The following is a 12653-nucleotide window of genomic DNA, read 5'->3' as shown; positions in this document are numbered from 1 at the left end:
ATTGGCATGAGGGGCATATAACTTCCTTTCTGCAAACCATTTTTTGAATAAACTCAAACTAGTTTGAGAAGTTTGAGCATCCTGAACCGAATTACCCTTATCATACAATCCATCAGCTATCCTTAGCCTAGGGTTCAGTGAGGTTAACCTCTTAACTTGCACTGTTTCTACAGTAGACTCAAGAAGCAACTCAAGCAAATCATCATGCACATTTCTATCCAAGTAGTTTATTGCGCCTGAAAATCTCTTCTTCGGAGGCATCTTGGGCTTATCTTTTTGGAACTTAAAAGCTTACAAAGATTATGGTATTATTACTTACTTGAATTCTGTCTCTTTTTTCCTCTGTATTCCTGCAAATTATCTGCGAACAGACAACTTGACAATTTTTATTAGACCTTGGCACGCTTTTCTTTCAGTAATGGCTTCTGCACAAGAATGGCTCCAAATCTTTGCTCGCGTGAGATGAAACTGATGAAATCTCTCTGTATTATACTCTATTTTTCCTCACAGACGAAGCTTTCTTGTCTAATTAATACAGAGAGTGGCACTACATTTTTTATTTAAAACTGCATCATCAATCTTCAAAGATCCTACAATCATGTGGTACAGAGAGAACAACTAGGAGTTGTATTTGCCATGTCAGTTATTTTAACCAATGAGAATTGCCACGTACAGAATTCTTTCTTTGATGGCACTTATATTTGGACCCACTGATGACTGAGAACACGTATCAGCATGTCGCTACTTCATTATGCATAAAGAACGAGCACCTTGCCATAACGAAGCAGCAACAATCGTTGATCTGATCTGGAAATGATCGAAAGATATGCTACAAGGCTTCTTAAGAAGGAAGCTGGTGGGCCCAACTCGCTATGTCTCTATAATTATCTCCCTTGCAACTCTTCATAGGGAGGAGATGACAGCCGTTGATCACTTACCAAATCAAAGGTGAGAAAAAAGCACAGGATCGCCTGATTTATATTTTCTATGTCGCATGGCTTAACAAGCATGCAACTTGTCATAGCGAGGTAGTGAGCTTCTATGATCCACTTCAAGCTGACGTTCAGGATTTTTTGTACATTCAGTCAGATAGGCATTAATGAGAATCGGATCTCTGCATAGTTGGCACATGTCAAAATTTACCATAGTCATTTATCATTCCACATCACCAAAGATCTTGCTGATCTTTTACCATTTTATGGGGCCTCGCTAACTCACTAACGGTGAAGCACCTGAATTTTCCGATAGCGAGGTAGTGAGCTCCGGTACTTAAAAAGATTTCATGCCGGAAAATGCAAGGGTTACCTAGTAATCACTTCTATCAATTAAAACTAATTCTGACAAAGGTATTTATGACTGGTCATGTCACCTGGTGTAATTATGATACAAGCAAGATGCAATGTCATCATCTTAAGATTTTCACGTGGCCTCGCTACTTCGCTAATGGCAAAGTGCCTAATTTTTCTGATAGCGAGGTGGCAGAACGTCTGAAAAAACCATCATTCCGGCTCTGATGTCAGATATTCTAGTGGGTCCCTATCCTTTGTGGACGGTAACTTGCAAAGTGTACCTGCACAATAAATCATTTAATAAGCAAATCTCTGATCATTGTATCTTCATTTTATGGTCCCGCCTCTTAAAATACTCAACACTCATTACCTCGCCATACTTAATAAGCATGCAACTTGTCATAGCGAGGTAAGGACAATGGTAGATCTAGTCGGATCTGACAGTTGGGACAAATAGGAAGAAAGGTAACCTGGGAGAAAGGAAAAGGAATATGACAGCATATTCATCTCTTTTGAAAATTCAAAATTTCGCGCCCGAAAATTTATGAATAGAGATGATATAGGGTTTGCATGATGATTATTTCTTATGGATGGATTATCCAAAACCCTATGCTTCACTTAGGAATAGAACATTTGACTTTTCTATGATTTAACAGAAAACTTATACTACACAAAAAGTCAGACCAACAGTGGCTCTGTCTGGGGATGATAGACTACTTGAGTCTATGCAAGAATTTAGAATCTATGGGAGAGCAGACCACACATCCGGTAAGGTGACAACTTCTTCAGAGAGCACAAGGAAACACACAAAAACAAAGACCCTGACTGTACAAGGATTGTGATATGAATATCAGGATTTAACTGTGTGATTTTTTGAGTCAAACTCGATGACCCATGTTTCATGAGTAGTGATTCAACATGAATCCATCTCTCATGAGAATAAATGGAACACTTAGCACTCATTGGATCTAGGTGATGCTCACAGGGGTGAAGCACCGGGACTTCCCGGGAGGTCACCCATCCCAGTACAAGGATTTACAGAAAACAAGGCGACATGAAACCCTAAAACTACTGTTCATGGAAGAGAATAAGTATTTTTTCAAGAAAAATACCTCTTCAAGAACTGTCCATGAACTGGAAATTCAAGAATATTATCAAATATATTTTTTATTATGTAATAATCTTCACCCCAAGAATTCTCAATGAGATATGGGCCTAACCAAATGGGATCAAATTTGCCATGTTTTCCTTTATCTTCAATTCTGGCATTCCACATTAAGACTAGGTCTTCATTTTCAAATTTCTTGTTTACAGTTCTTTTATCATAGAGTGTTTTGACTTGCAACTGCAACTTTTGGTTCCTCAGAGATGCTTCTCTTCTGGCTTCGGTCAATCCTACCAATTCATCCATTCTTTCTTTCATTTCATCAGTAGTATCTTCATCATATGAATGGATGTAATTGTATAGTCCCATTAAGTTGTTCTAGGGCATTCTAGCTTGAATTCCATACACTAAATCAAATGGAGCTACCCCAATTGCCTTCTTTACAGTTACTCTGTCAGCCCATATTGCCAACTGTAACTTGAAATCCCATGCCCTTTTATTATCATCCAAGGTTCTCTTAATGATTTTCAACAGGATTTTATTTGTGGACTCAGCTTGTCCATTCCCTTGTGGATGATATGGAGCAGATGATGATCTTGTCATTTGATATTTATCACAAAACTTGATGAACTCCTCAGACCTAAAACACATAGCATTATCAGTGACAATTCTCTGTGGACATCTAAATCTAGAAATAATATTATTCAATAGGAAATTATTTACCACTTTACTTGTTGCATTTCTAGTAGGGATAGCCTCTACCCATTTTGTAAAGTAGTCAGTAGCAACCACAATCCAAGAATAGCCAGTGCTAGACTTGGGGAAAATTTCACCTATGAAGTCCAGACCCCATTGTTGAAAAGGTGCTTGAGTTTCAACTGGCTTCAGTGGAGTATTTCCTGAGAATTTCAGCTTTCCAGCAAACCTCTGACAAGGATCACATTTCTTAACCATAACTTGAGCATCCTTGAACAAAGAAGGCCACCAGAATCTAGCCCTCATTATCTTATGCGTAGTAGTTTTGGCCATGTAATGTCCTCCACATATTCCAGCATGCATTTCTTTCAAAATCTCTTTTTCCCTTTCTTTGTCAACACATTTCAACAGAACTCCCTCAAAGTTTCTCCACCATAAGTTATTTTGAACAGTTACATACTTGATGGCTTGCAATTTAGTATTCCTTTTTTCATTATCAAGCAGATGGGGAGGAACTTCCATATGTTGCAAGTAATGTATAACATTGGTGTACCATTCACATTGGTCCATGTCGTAGAAGTCAGCTCTGAGATCATCATTTACCAAGTTTATTTGATTAGCTTCTAGGTTAGTTTCAGCCATGAGTTTGGCCAAACCTTGACCTCTTACTAACTTAGTTATCTGCATATCAATGTTAAATTCTTGGATTCTATTGATCCATCTACATCTCCTTCCTGACACTTCCTGTTGAGAGAATATATCCTTAACTACAGCACTAGGTACAAAAGCAATAATAATAGCACCTACCAAATAACTTCTGAATGCTTTTACAGCCTTTACCAAAGCATATGCTTGTTTTTCATTTATTTCATACTTCAGCTTAGCATGCTGTAGGGATTTGCTGAAAAAGGCAATAGGCTACTCATATCCTTCTTGATTTTTCTGTAATAAAACTGCAGCTACAGTATGGAATGATGCAAAAGAAAAAATATGCATGGGTTTTGCATAATCTGGGGTCCTCAACAATGGAGCATTCTTTATTGAAGTTTTTATATCCTGGAATGCCTGTGAAGGTTCACCATTCCAATCTATGACAGCTCCTTTCTTGAGCATTTTTGAAATGGGTCTACTAATTTCAGCGAAATTGGTAACAAACCTCATCAGAAAATTAACCTGGCCAAAAAAGGACTGTATACCTTTCACATTTTTAGGTTTGGGGATTTTATCAATAGATATTACCCTTTCTGGGTCTACTTTTACCCCATCCTTAGACACTATGTGTCCTAATAACTTTCCTTTTGTGACCCCAAATGAGCATTTCTTTGGATTTAAAGATACCCCATATTCCAAGGCTTTTATTAAAAAAATTTCCAAGTGTTTGCAGTGATCTTCAGCCTTGTTAGAATACGCTGTAAGATCATCCTGGTACACAACCATAAATTTGTCAATATACTCATGAAATGCTACATCCATGGCTCTTTGGAAAGTAGCTCTTGCATTAATCAAGCCGAAAGGCATCCTCACATACACATATGTTCCCCAAGGGGTTGTGAAGGCTGTTTTGAACTGTTCACTTTCTTTTACCAGAACTTGATTATATCCAGAAAAGCCATCCATCATTGACATCAATTCAGAGCCGGTCACTTGTTGTAACATGGCCTCCATATTAGGTAAGCCATAATTATCTTTTAGAGATGCAATGTTTAGATTTCTAAAATCAACACAAAGCCTAATATCTCCATTCTTTTTTCTCACAGGAATCAGGTTTGAAACCCAAGTGGAATGCCTAATTGGTTTGATTATTCCACCATCTCTCAGTTTTGTCAGTTCTTCTTGCATTTTGGGGCAAGGGTAGGATTGATTGGCCTCTATTTTTGCCTAAAAGGTCTTACATTTTCCTTCAATGGTATGACATGTTGGAAAAGAACCTCCCTATAAACCTTAAGGTCATCATATGACCAAGCAAAAACATGCCTGTACTTTCTAAATAGGTCAATCAATGCTTTTCTTATTTCAATAGGCAGATCTTGGCCAATGTAAACCCTTTTAGGAACTTCATCCGTACCCAAATTTATTTCTTCTAGCTCCTGGGGTTTGGGGTCATTTACTCCCAATTTTATTCTATCTTGGCTATCAAAAATATTTTCCAAGACTACCAACCCCTTCGGCATCTTATTTGTTTTTAATTGCATTATTTCTTGACCAAAAATGGTTTCTTTCCCATTTATGGTTTCAATCAGTCCATTGCAGTCCATCTCCTAACCATGGTACTTGTCTTCATTTAGCAAAAAATTTGTAATATCTTTGTCATCTTCAAACACCTACCAATTTTCAATGTTGTCCGGTATAGAAGGTCTGTTTTGGACCTCAATCTGGGAGATTCCTACAAATGATATTTCTTTTGGTTTGATGGCTACATTTGCCAGAAGATTAGCCATCTTATTCTGGGTCCTATCTCTCCATGAGATCCGAAATGCATCGAAGAATTCTATTTGATCCCAGACTGCATTTCTATATTGTTTTAATCTCCTATTTTTTGAGGAGTAGGTTCCTTTGATCTAAGAGATGATCAGTTCAGAATCCCCTATGACACACAATTTCTTAATCTTGTGCTGTGTGGCCACTTTGAGTCCTAGCAGCAATGCTTCATATTCAGCGATGTTATTAGTGCAGGCAAACTTCAAGGTGAATGAATACCTGAAGGTGTTATTTTTAGGGGACACAAAGACTACACCTGCCCTTGCACCCTCTTTAGAACTAGCCCCATCAAAGAACATTGTCCATAATTTTGGTGAATTCATGCAACATTCAACCTCATTTTCAATGATAGCAGGCAAGTTTTCCACTTCCTGAATAATTAAGTTAGCCCTGAAAGCATTAATCCCAGTGTCTAGGAAACAAGTGGTATCTTTGTTGATTTCTTCACCTAAGATGTGGTTAACCCTTGGTTCCTTATTTACCTTGACAACTTTTTCCCCTATATGGAAGGTGGCATAAGTAAGGTCACATTGTAGGCTCCCCCCCATGGCAGCACTCCATTTTTTGGAGAGTAGCATCCCGTAGTGTGGAGGTATATCTACCACAAGGACAGACATGGTTAATTCTACCTTAGGAAATGCAGCTAGTTTGAATGGTAAGGCATTTATAGTACCTATTACTGGAACCTCTCTAGCATCCATCCCTCTGCATCTACCTTTCTTAGTATCCACCTTCAATCCTAGGGCTTCCATTACTTTGAAAGGCATTATAGTGTTGGAAGTTCCAGAGTCTATCATACAATTTTTTAAGGTTTTCCCTTTTATGATTAGACTAAGGAAAAAAGGATCAATATCTTCTATGAACGCAACTGATGAATCATCTAAAAACATCTGAAGAATCTGGGATATAATACCACTGTCCTCTATTATTAATGGGGTCTGTTGGGATACAGCTTGATCATCAATAATATTGTTGTTTACTATTCCACCCAACCATGACAAAGCCTTATTCTTATGCTCTTCAATTCTAAAAAGCTCAGACAAGGGCACTTTTACAGTAATTTGAGATAACATGGAAATCATATCAACAGGTTCAACCACAGTAGGTTTTACAATAGTACCTAGAATCAAAGTCTTTTGAGTAGTAAGCACCACTTTTTTCTTGACAACATCTGGTTCTGATTTCTCTGGTTGCACTACTATTTTTGTTGCTTCACCTATCTGAAATCGAACCTTCTTATTTGGTTCCCATTTCTAACCTTTTTTCTCCTTGATCTTAGGCACATCTATACTGACTTTCTTGTGTTGATCATTCATCTTATGAGTGGTGTCTTTGATGAACACACTAGATGGCCTTCCTGCATCATTACTTATTTCTCTATTTCTCAAATTATAATTACTATGGACTTGTGAAATCATTTCGGCTATAATTCTATCAATTTCCTCCTTGGAGGGGATTCTTAAATTTGTGAGACCTATGTCAGAAAATGTATTGCATACCTTATCTGTATCATTCTCTTCATCATCTGAAAATATTTGCTGATGATGTAACTGGTAAGCAATTCTCTGGCTAGTAACATCATTCTCAGGTTCTTCTGAATCAGAATCTATCAAATCATCACATGTGTTCACCATATTGCAGCTTATATCATCATGGTTTTTCTCTTCAGTTTCTTCTTCAGCTTGCACTCCTTGAGCTTGGGCGAACGACTGGGAAACAACACAATAATTAGCAGAATGAGGTGATTGGCATATAATGCACCATGGTACATCATCATTCATATTTACAGTGTTCCTTTGCAGGGGGTCTGGAGTACCCTTATCTTTCATATTTTGGGTCTGGTTGGGAACTGGTTTACCATCTTTCCATTGAGTGGTGTAAGGGTAATTCTACATCCTAGGCTGTCTATTAAAATTGTTGTTATTCACAGGGGTTCTTTCAGCAACATTTGGCTTATTGAAACTAGTGGGATTCATCTTCTTGAGCATTTCTAAAACTTGGCTTATAGTAGGTTCTTCAGGCTTTTTTGCTATGGTAGTTTTGTCACCCTCCCTTTTATTATTATTATTAGGATTAAAAAGCTTAGGATCATCCCTTCTCCCTAGTTTGCCAGATGCCTTTCTATTATTTTCTATATTCACTGCAACTCTATAGGCATCTCTTAAAGTTTTAGAATCCTTATCTCTCAGTTGATAGGCCATTTTTCTATCAAAAGCATTAAAATAGGTTGTGAGACAGACGTCTTCATTTAACCTCATAAACTGAAAAAGTTTGTACATCCCCTTTTGAAATCTCACATTGAAATCAAATGTGGATTCATTTGGATTCTTCTTGATATTGTTGAACTCATTCAACATGAATCCTGCATTAGTATTGTCCCCATATTGCTCTTTGAACAATTTCTCCAAATCACTCCATGAAGTAATACTATCATCAAGAAACCTCCTGAACCAATCCCTTGCATCCTCTGTTAGTGAATGCATAAATAATTTCATCACCATGTCCTCATGTTCAACTTCATAATCATTCAGCATGTCAATGAAAATCCTCAAATGTTCTTCACCAGTAACAACATTATTTCCATAAAACTTAACCACTTTATCCCTTAAATCAAAAGATATGGGATGGGGGGCACCAGGAATACCGGCAAATGATATTTGTCTATATTTTTTGAGGTATATAGGTTTCTTTTGGAAACCAGGAACATTAGAAGTACTAGCTGTATTAGCTTGACTCAGGGGAGCTGCTTGGGACAGTTGTGGTGGGACAAATGGGACTTGAGTGCCAATATTGGAAGATGAGGTAGGAGCAGATTGGGGTACTTTCTGAGTCGAGATTATGGGACCACTAACTGGTGTAGGATTTGTAGGTGGGATAGACAAACTAGGCCATGAATTCAAGGCAGAATTAGACTTTATGAATTGGATTTTCCTTCTAGTTTCTGCAGCCTGAGCTTCATTCTCAACCTTCTCAAGTTCTTTTGCAAGGTCTTCCATCTCTTTTCGGGCTTTCTCTAGATCTAGATCTAATTTAGATATGGAGGGTTGTATAGGTTTGCTCGGTATAGCTTGAGGCTCATTTATTTGGATTCCTATAGCCTTGCCTTTCCCTTTATCTGGAACTGTTCCAGTGGGCTCTACCGGATCAACTTGAATGGGTTTATAAGCTTGAACTTGAGCAATAATTGGTTCTTGCCTTTGATTTAGGCATTTCTCTTGTTGTTGAACTTTAGCTCTCAGATTATCAACGTCTCCAAAGACATCCTTATGGAGAGTTGTAGTATTCTCTTCTAATTTTTTGTTTTGCTCTTTCAAAGCAGCCATCCTTCTTAGCAGAGTATCTCTTTCTATTATTGCATCCAAAGTGGCTTGATCCCTCTCCTTTTCAAGAAGAATGCGTTTAGCTTCTTCCTCAGCAATCCATTTCTTCAAAAATCCTATTTCAGATTGCACTTCTTTAGAGTCTGCAGAGGTTGCCTCGGAATTAGCAGGGTCATCCAGATCTATAAGGTTTGGTTCCATATAAGGGGCTACTCTGGGATTAAAAGGATTATCAGATGAACTCCTAAATCCTAGCCTACAATTTGTATCTGCTATAGGCTCTGGTCTTAATGAAGCAATTCCCATAGTAGATACATCCTTGTCTTCGAAAAATCTCTCATCTAGTAATGGGGTACTGAAAATACCTCCTAAGAGTCTTGTAGTTTCGGATTCAGAGCTAAGCGAAGATGAATCTCTTCCTATTACTGGTTGATAATGGGAATTTATAGATGCATTACCTCTAGGCTTCCAAATAGGATTTGGATCTGTTCTTTTCTTATTTTGGTTCTTCCTACCACCTTGGGGTAGATCAGTATACATTGATACATCGGGATTGGCTCTCATGTAAGCCCTTGTGTTTTTTCTCTTGTCAGCCATATTCTTCTTTTGTTACAATAAGCACTAGCTTCAAAACCTTGACTGAGTCACCACCCTCTTTAGGGAAAATAAAATAATAACACTTTTACTGACTGAAGGAAAACAATACACAAGTAGGGACAAAGAAAACAACACAGATAGACCAATCACTGATGTTGTAAGACTGCAACTCTTGCTTGTTAGATAAGACACTTGGATAAGCTGGATGCGTGAGTGTGTAGCAATGGTATTTGGGTTATATCTTCTTTAAATCCTCAAGGTTTGACACTAAAAGATTCCCTTATAGCCACGGGAAAAATAAAGATCACACGACACACACGTATATAGTAGGACCAAAGACAACTGCAGTACTTTTTACAGATGTGTTAGACAAGTCCCCAACAGAGTCACCATTTTGTTGGTGACTCGGATGGGAAAAATCCAACTGAGAGTAGGACTAAAATTTTCAATGAACACCAGAGATTCTTGTCCTTTCAAAAAAATGGATTGCCATCTTATCTCCCCAGCAGAGTTGCCATTTTTGTTGGTGTTTTTTCTAGATGTTAAAACAGTGCTAAAACTACTAAGCAAAAAAAGGCTTAATACCTAGATATCAGTACATACACAACCTAAAGAATAGCCAATTCTCATTATCACTTGCATATGCAAAGTACTAGGACCCAACTTTAACAAAACTTTAGACAATTTTTTACTCTTTTGGCTCTGTAAAACCAGGGCGGGTGTACCTGGGGATGGTTCAAAAATGGAACAATTGTATGAGAATTATTCTTAGTTTCATTTTGATTCTCATTTCTAAATCCTCAAACATATACATAACTATTACCAAATTGGTAAACACATCCCTTGAACAGATATGGCCAAGAAATCTTCTATAGATCTGCAGATGTTTTCAACAGCAATGGCTAAATGAAGCTAAAACATTCCATGCAGGCAAGTGCTGGCCAACTTTGAATATCTCATAGGAAATAAAAGTAAAATTTACAGATGTATATCATGTATATCCAAACTAGAAGGTGACTAGGACCAAAGACAACTGCAATACTTTTTACAGATGTGTTAGACAAGTCCCCAGCAGAGTCGCCATTTTGTTGGTGACTCGGATGGGAAAAATCCAACTGAGAGTAGGACTAAAATTTTCAATGAACACCATAGATTCTTGTCCTTTCAAAAAAATGGATTGCCATCTTATCTCCCCAGCAGAGTTGCCATTTTTGTTGGTGTTTTTTCTAGATGTTAAAACAGTGCTAAAACTACTAAGTGACAAAAGGTTTAATACCTAGATATCAGTACATACACAACCTAAAGAATAGCCAATTCTCATTATCACTTGCATATGCAAAGTACTAGGACCCAACTTTAACAAAATCTCAGACGGTTTTCTACTCTTTTGGCTCTGTAAAACCAGGGCGGGTGTACCCAGGGATGGTTCAAAAATGGAACAATTGTATGAGAATTATTCTTAGTTTCATTTTGATTCTCATTTCTAAATCCTCAAACATATACATAACTCTTACCAAATTGGTAAACACATCCCTTGAATAGATATGGCCAAGAAATCTTCTATAGATCTGCAGATGTTTTCAACAGCAATGGCTAAATGAAGCTAAAACATTCCATGCAGGCAAGTGCTGGCCAACTTTGAATATCTTACAAGAAATAAAAGTAAAATTTGATTTTATGATGTATTTGAAAAAACCAGTCATAATATACTTCTCTTTTGGCTGAAATACTTTCAATCAGTGCTTAATCCATTGGGGTTCAGAGTCTATAGTAAATTCTTAGATCTAATTTGTTGCTTTGCAACAAATTCTTATCAGAATTTATCATTCAAAAATCATTTTCAATACCTAAGAAATCTCATCACATTCATCAGAGCCTTTATTTAATCCATTGAATTAACAACAATAACAAATGGATGTACAACCCTACTAGATTGCAATCAATTGCATAAGCTTTTACTCACACAACATCAAGGTAGCTAAGTACTTAAAAGGAGACAAAATTTAGAAAGAACTAATATGGGGACAGTTCATAATTTTTATTCATTTCCTTTGAAAATGGTATATCCTTTACAATAGACCCAGAAAGACCTTCAGAAAAGAAGCACAGTTCTTTCTACATTCATGTATTCTCAGAAATTTTGACAGAAAAGTATACTACAAACTTGCTTTCCAAATGTTTGGACCAAAAATAGGACTAAGCACAATACTTAGTAAAAATAGAATTTGGACCATTCTTTAGCCTTGGGATCTCACTTAAATAGTGTGAGATGCAACAAGCTTCAGGCTAAAGAAGGTGATAGGTGTCCTTTCAAAAGAAAGACAAAAACAAAATAACAAAAAGATTAACAACATTTCTTGGCGGGTCCCTTTCTGTTATGCTTCTGAATTGTTGAGACAGGAGCACGATCTGACCTTGCAGTCATTCTTCACTTTCGGAGTACATACCCATATGGTCTGTAAGTGATGTATCATCTTCTGTTACCTGCAAACTCACTTTAACCTAGGGATTTTCCATGTCATCATTGCTGATTACAAGGGTAACTGTTACAATTGCATCTTCTTCCTCATTGTCTCCTGACATCTGTTCACTAAACTGATTTTTCCACTTATTAAAAGTATCATCATCTGGCCAATAAAAACATAGATTTTCTCTTTGTATCTTTATTAAATAATTTGCATTTTCCTCTAAATCATCAAATTCTTTTCTCACAGCAGTATAATACAATTGTACTTTTACCAGCTCCTCGTTTGTCTTTGCCCAAAACCAATGGTCAGTCTCACTGATGATGTTTATTATTCTGTTATCGAATAATTCATCCATTTCCTTTTTCCATTTTTCTTTTTCCTTTACTGTATCAACAGATTCTAAAGCACAAGGAAATAGGGTGAATTTTTCAGCAAGATATTTTGAAAAACTGAGTATCAATCTTCTCTGTAAAGAATCTCTTTCATTCTCAAAATTTTCTAATTTATTCAATAAATCAAAAATCTTTTCAACTTGATGATAAGGCATTTGGACTGCAGATATACATATAATTGTAATATCATTATTTCTCTGTCTCCATTTCTATGCAAGAGAATTTAGTCCATCCTTTTCTTTATTCAACTCATCCATGAGGGTTACAATCCTTGTCAACTGATCATAAAAAGTTGACCATTGTATTTT

This window comes from Cupressus sempervirens, chromosome 6 (genome assembly GCF_028749045.1).
Source record: "Cupressus sempervirens isolate cs-2001-9-10 chromosome 6, ASM2874904v1, whole genome shotgun sequence".
In the NCBI taxonomy this organism is placed as follows: domain Eukaryota; kingdom Viridiplantae; phylum Streptophyta; class Pinopsida; order Cupressales; family Cupressaceae; genus Cupressus; species Cupressus sempervirens.
Note: the sequence above shows the minus strand (reverse complement) of the source record.